This window comes from Schistocerca cancellata, chromosome 10, assembly GCF_023864275.1.
Source record: "Schistocerca cancellata isolate TAMUIC-IGC-003103 chromosome 10, iqSchCanc2.1, whole genome shotgun sequence".
Taxonomy (NCBI): domain Eukaryota; kingdom Metazoa; phylum Arthropoda; class Insecta; order Orthoptera; family Acrididae; genus Schistocerca; species Schistocerca cancellata.
Genome location: NC_064635.1, coordinates 174122992 through 174130035, shown reverse-complemented (window position 1 = coordinate 174130035; position 7044 = coordinate 174122992). Strand labels below are relative to the sequence as shown.

At 43.2% G+C, this 7044-nt stretch overlaps 1 non-coding gene across 1 annotated transcript; it reads right to left on the bottom strand.

Annotated features, from left to right (window-relative positions):
- Positions 1-5887: 5887 nt before the first annotated feature.
- On the bottom strand, positions 5888-5964 carry Trnas-cga (transfer RNA serine (anticodon CGA)). Its single transcript has one exon. It is a non-coding gene; the product is annotated as a tRNA-Ser (tRNA).
- Positions 5965-7044: the final 1080 nt, after the last annotated feature.

Here is a 7044-nt window from a genome sequence, read left to right as displayed (position 1 = left end):
CAGACAGAACATTATGACGACCTCCCCAATAGCCGGTATGCTAACCTTCTGCATGGATAAGAGCGGCGATGCGTCGTGGGGTGGGCGGACATTTGCCACGGCGGACATTTGCCACTGTGGACATTTGCCATGGCGGACATTTGCCACGATTTTACCTGCTCCGAAGGATTGGGTCCCTCATGTCCCCCTCCCCCTCCTCCTCCTCCTCACTCGCCGCTCGACCCGCACTAAAGGTACTTACTGAGCCTTTCCGCTGCTTTTCTTAACATAGGACCAGAATCTCTACGGATTTTTCGCCACATTTCTAGAGAGAGTTTCGTTGTGGAAACTATTAAATGCATCTCGCATTGAAATCCGCACCAAATTTCGAGCCACAGTAAAACTTCGCCAATCTTGGAGATTTTGCGCTCGTCTAAATTATACTTGCCTTTTTCCATGCTCCTGCTGCAACTTTCCTGTCGTGTTTTGTGTTCCGTGGGGGATCAGTTCCGTATCTTATTAATTTATTTGGTATGAATCTCTCTAGTGCTGTTGATACTATTTATTTGAACTTAAGCCACATATGGTCTTCACTTACCTAGTTTGGAGGGATTGGATACTGTCTCTTAGAAAGACGTCAACCGAAGTTTTAGTTGCTTTTATAAATATATATATTTCGCGTTTAGTTTTTGTGAATTTATTTCTTACGGAATTGAGCCTCGCTACGACTGTGTGTTCACTAATTCCTGTACCCGTCGTGATGCTCAGGATTATTTGTGGCTAAGAGGTCAAGTGTGTTTTCGTAACCATTTACAATTTGAATGGCCTCGTGAACTAATTGTTCAAAATAAATTTGTAAAAAGCATTTAGAACAATTATGGAAGTTGTTTTTTTTATCTACAGTAGGGTCTGAAAATGTATTTTTGTCGACATACGGAAGGTAGATTGAAGTCACTGCCAACTATAATTGTATGCCTAGGGTACCTATTTACGATGAGACTCGAGTTTTCTTTGAAATGTACAGCAACTGTTTCACCTGAGACCGGCGGTCGGTAAAAGGAGCCAGTTATTAATTTATTCCGGTTGTGGAATATAACCTCTGTCCATACTAAGTTACAGTAACTAACTACTTCAGTGTCGCTTGTGAGCTGGAACACGCATTACATTATTTTTCCTTAAGTTGTGCTTCTTGTTTCTGTTGTAGTGGAGATCATTACAATTACGGCTTTTCCCACCAAAACCTAGGATGCTTACTCTATGACCCTGTAGATACCAGAGCTAAACGATGTAGAACAACAACATATGGTACAAGCATAGCATTCTGTATTACTTCATTTCCTTATTTCTAACAGTTCAAAATTGTACGTCGACTTTAGATGACATGTCAATCATAGATGTTTTTATCTCTGTTTACGAACGTACTTTCAGTCATGTTTTGAACATTGTCCCGCAACACTTTATTAACTAACGTTTCGCCGCAAGGTATATCGGATTTTAGAGTAAATTAATATGAAGTATATCGTCCTTCTTTTCAAACATTCACATTCCCACTTCTTCTTTCCTTATTGTCTTTTGGGCATGCAGTTGTAGCAATTAAAGTAGGCACAAATGCAGTGATCAAAAAGAAATGGGTAGCGTACATTCGCATTCTGTTTACAGGGTTACCTTTCTTGTTGCTCCCATGGCGATGGACTGTTTCTATCGCAATCAGTAAGCGTGAAAGGAAGATACCGTACAGACAGAGGGATCTATATTTATACTTGGCAAAACGAATTACATACTGACATAATCGTCGGAATTGCTCTCGTTTCCCAAAAGATACGTACATTTCAATTTCGGAAAAGAAACTCTGTATTTGGCCAAGATGTCGAAGAAGAAGGTACTGATTGTATCGAGTAAGATGTGGAGATGGCGGTTTGAAAGCGGACAGCAGAAGTACGAGGAAGGGCGTCCCTTACCTGAGCGATCGCTACCTGGTGAAGGGGCAAGTGTGGCAAATGTCTGGCGTGGCAAACGTCCGGCGTGGCAAATGTCGGGCATGGCAAATGTCCAGCGTGGCAAATGTCTGGCGTGGCAAATGTCTGGCGTGGCAAATGTCTGGTGTGGCAAATGTCTGGCATTTGCGTCATGGCACTGAAGCAGTGGGATCTTGGTAGTCCAAGTGGAGGGATTGGCACTGGGACTTTACGTTGGGCAAGAGATTCGCGATAAATGCAAGCTAAGTAAGGAGCCAATCAGGACCTGGCGGTTTATTTATTTTCAACCCATTCAGCTGCCTATCAGGACCTGGCGGTTTATTTATTTTCAACCCATTCAGCTGCTTCACAACCCCAGGGATGTCTATCACCATGTCCTCCATACGAGAACCTGTACGAGACTCAAACGGCGGTATGTTTGTACGATCCTACTGCGTGAAAGATTTCTCAAATGCTAAATTTAAAATTTCAGCTTTCGTTTCGCTCATGTGTTTCCTAGCCAATTTGAATCTCTTCTTTTTTACTTACGGGATGTAAAAGGGTTTCCTCGATGCCACACGTCTCTTCAAGCCAGCATCATTCTTTTTTTTCTGTTGCAACAAATATGTTTTCTTGTTCATTTCTACCAATTATACGTGAAGTTTGGTGCCGTTTTGAACCTATGTCTCTTACTGGCATATCTGATGAATTTGTCATCACTTTTAATTTTGTTGTGAACTTGTCATGATCGTGCTAGGTCCTTATCGCTACTTCTTGTCTTCTCACGGTGAAGAGTTGTTTGCACTCCCCCTATAGACACGACACATTATCTCCTAATTTGAGGCACAGATAAACCTGCTTCTCCGAGTGCTACCATTTCAGCGGATACCTTCACTGTTGGAGCCATTTAATGATGTGTACACTGTCATCTGTCACTAAGAAGATGATGATGATGATTAGTGTTTTAGGGCGCACAACAACGAGGTTATCAGCGCCCGTTCCCAAAATAAATGTTGACGCGTGCAGCCAATATCTGTTAAACAAGGATCAATTCAGAGCCGATGTTCGCGATAATTGTGAATGCTCAGATTTCAAGATTGGACACAGCACATCAAAACAGGTAGATAAAATTAAAAATAAAATACCAGTGCAAAACAGGTAAAAATAATTGACTGTGGCTGGGTGACCACTTATAAATAATGGGTGACCAAACCACTTTACAACACATTAAGATCTCAATCCCAATATTTTGGGAAGAAGTCCAGACATCACACAAAAACGTAAAACTCTAGCCACACTCGCCTCATTATTAGTTAAAATAGAGGGCAGGTCTGGTGGGAAACTTAAATATTCCCTCAAATCCGCATATAAAACACACTCAGTTAAAATATGTCGTATCGACTGCTGTGTGCCACATGTCTGACACGTTGGTGGCTCCTCACGACGTAACAGAAAGCCATGTGTCAATGTCCTACTCTAAGCCGTGTAAGGGCTACTTCCTCAGCTCGTCGTTGTCGGAAGGAGGTGAGCCACGGTCGGACAGAATCCTACACCGCTCGCAACTTATTATCCCTCACTTCCAGCCACTGAGCCTTCCACCAACGCATGACCTTCCGAGTCACGAATGATGTTGTTGCCTGCCTGCAGGGGGACGGAACAGCGAGCAGGAGGTGCGACGGAGCAAGCCTCCTTGGCAGCCGCGTCTGCAAGTTCATTTCCAGGAATCCCTATGTGCCCTGGAACCCAGCTGAAAATTACATCCTTACCCCGCTTTTGCAAGAGCAGGAGTGCGTCCTGCACTTCTTGCACCATCCGATCTGCTGGGTACGTCCGTTCAAGAGCGTGTAGAGCACTTTGGGAATCGGAGCAGATGATGAATTTCTTTCCATGGTGTCGTCGCATATGCTCTGATCCTTTCAGAATGGCAAACAGTTCTGCATAGTAAACTGAGAACTACTCCGGGAGCCCTATCCTACGGACAGTATTGGGAAACACAGCAGAGCAGACCATAAAATCTCCCTGTTTAGACCCATCCGTGTAAACAGTAATAAAATCTGAATGGCGGTCTAAAATCTCAGTAAATTTAATTTTAAAAAGTTGGTCCGGGGTACTTCTTCTAAGCAGCCATATCAAGAAGTAATCTTGGCCTTTGAAGTCGCCAGGGAGATCCCCTACTCCATCCCTGGTGGAGGACTTTAATGCCCTCCAGGTGTACTGACTCGAGACTCTCCTTTGCACGGATTCCAAACGGCTTTGTTGCCTTCGGACGGTGGCGGAAGAGATGTTCCAGTGCCGGCTGTGAAAATGTGTTGGACGCCAACGAAATAGGAGTGGTTACTAAGAAACTGGACTGCAGTAACCATATAGGACGTATCGTAGCTCTGCTTAAATTACTCAGCGAACACTACAAAGAATAACAGGGCAGTATGGAATTAGCATGAATTCGTCACAAAGGTAGACAAAAATGCGACTTCAGGTACAATTCATGCAAACAGACGAGGGCACTTGTATGCGCTGAAGGGGAAGAGAAAGGCAAGGGAAGAGGTATTACAGTGGAGCGAACGAGCGAAGAGGTAAGAGGCGGCACGAGCGTACATAAGGAAATGTAAGCGGGTTCATTTTACAGGCATAGATATGTGGATCGTACAATTTTGTAGTAAACAGCAGCTTCATTCTTAAGACGACGTTCACAGATCTATAGAGTAACTGCAGACACAACTGCACATTGCAAATAACAGAATTCGTCGTTTGAGATACTACTGTGGATCTTCCACTGTCAGCCGCGGGGGGTAGCCGTGCGGTCTAAGGTGTCTTGTCACGGGTCGATGGTCTCCCACCGTCGGAGGTTCGAACCTCCCTCTTTAATATTCTGCTAAACACTCCATCATAGCCATGAGAGTCCTTAGTCTTCAGTGATTTAATTATTGACTCAATCTCCCTCTTGTCTGTATCACAGAGGAGTATTTCGGACATCAATCCCGGAAAGGTATTTGCTAAGAAATTTATATGATTTCCTGTAGAAACTAAATTTTTATTTAATTCACCAGCAATGCTCAGAAAATGATTGTTAAATACTGTACATATATCTGATTTATCAGTAACAGAATTGTTATTACTGCGAACTGACTTTATATCATCGACCTTTTGCTGCTGACCAGACACTTCCTTCACAACTGACCATACGGCTTTAATTTTATCCTGTGAATTAGCTATTCTATTTGCATACCACATACTCTTTGCCTTCCTAATAACATTTTTAAGCACCTTACAATACTATTTGTAATGGGCTACTGTAGCTTGATTGTGACTACTTCTAACATTCTGATATAATTCCCGCTTTGTTCTACATGATATCCTTATCCCACTAGTCAGCCAACCGGGCTGTCCATTACTGCTAGTACCTCGTTTAGAATGAATGGAAAGCAACTCTCAAAGAGAATGAGAAATGTGTTATGGAAAGTATTGTATTTATTATCTATATTCACCCTACGTTTCTTGATTTTCAGTACCTGTGCCTTGTTCAATTCGACCGGTAGTATAAACTGATTCACATTTATCTTCACTTTCAGTGAATCACTTTTGCTTTCATGACTATCACTGTTCGAATCTGTACCACTACCCAACTTTTTCGTCATCTCCAGCGCTTGGTCCAGTAAACCTTCATTTTCAATATGCTGCTCTTCAGTTTTATTTACGTCCTGACAATATTCCTTCCACTCATCTTTTGCTGTGGAAGCAATTTCCTCGCCTGTAAGTGATAATAACGTATACATTCTCCACGTCGTATTACGTTCAGAAACTCCGTTCTTGACTCTTGCCCAAACCAAGACATCATTTCTCCCTACGTGGACTTTGAATCTGGTCGACGAGTCAGTTGTTTGTTGTGGTGAGGAGCGTTATCTATAGCTAGGGCACTGTGAGGTGGGAGATTAAACTTCCTGGCAGATTAAAACTGCGTGCTGGACCGAGACTCGAACTCGGGACCTTTGCCTTTCGCGGGCAAGTGCTCTACCAACTGAGCTACCCAAGCACGACTCACGCCCCGTCCTCACAGCTTTACTTCTGCCAGTATCTCGTCTCCTACCTTCCAAACTTTACAGAAGCTCTCCTGCGAACGTTGTAGAACTGCTGTGGCTAAGCCATGTCTCCGCAATATCCTTTCTTTCAGGAGTGCTAGTTCTGCTAGGTTCGCAGGAGAGCTTCTGTAAAGTTTGGAAGGTAGGAGACGAGGTACTGGCAGAGGTAAAGCTGTGAGTACCGGGCGTGAGTCGTGCTTGGATAGCTCAGTTGGTAGAGCACTGGCCCGCGAAAGGCAAAGGTCCCGAGTTCGAGTCTCGGTCCGGCACACAGTTTTAATCTGCCAGGAAGTTTCATATCTGCGCACACTCCGCTGCAGAGTGAAATTCTCATTCAGGTAGGAGATAACGTTGTAATCACATATTTCACGACGCAGCGAACGACTTGCTCATTAAAATTCTGTTCATTTTCTGATGAGGTTTTGAAAATATCGAAAATTCACCTCCCTGGTTTTTTTTCGTGTTCTCTCGTTATTCACGGAACGGAACCAAACGATACACCAGTTACTTCTGCCACTCGTTTCAGTGTGGAGTTTAATTCCAGTGGAAAGCCTAGCACAGCTTCTTTCTTCATAAACTAGTAGACAATTGCAGCCACTTTGCGTGTTTGTATATGAATGCCTTAGCTCCTTAACTTGCTTTGTACTGGTAGCATCTTCAACTTAGAATGTGTTGGCCCAGAGTATTTCGTAGTGGAGCCCTCCGCCTGATTAGACGGCAACACGTGTGACACTGGGGGACGACTGAGCGGCGTCTGCCGTGCATCACGTTTACGGTATTGAAATGAACTCCTCTACGTCGTAAAAGAAAAATTAATTAATTAACTTTCCTGCCCTTTGACTTTTTGTCTTTGACAAAGATAAGACAGGAATTGCATTAAAAAAACTCTCTCTTGAATTTTTTACCTAGACGCATACAATGTAAAAGTTTTACCTGTCTAAGACAAAAAAATCTGTGAATAAAAAGACTACAGATGAGTAAGTATTCTTTGTGGCTGCTTTCCTAAGGAAATGCAGTCCGAAAACAAAGGAAGT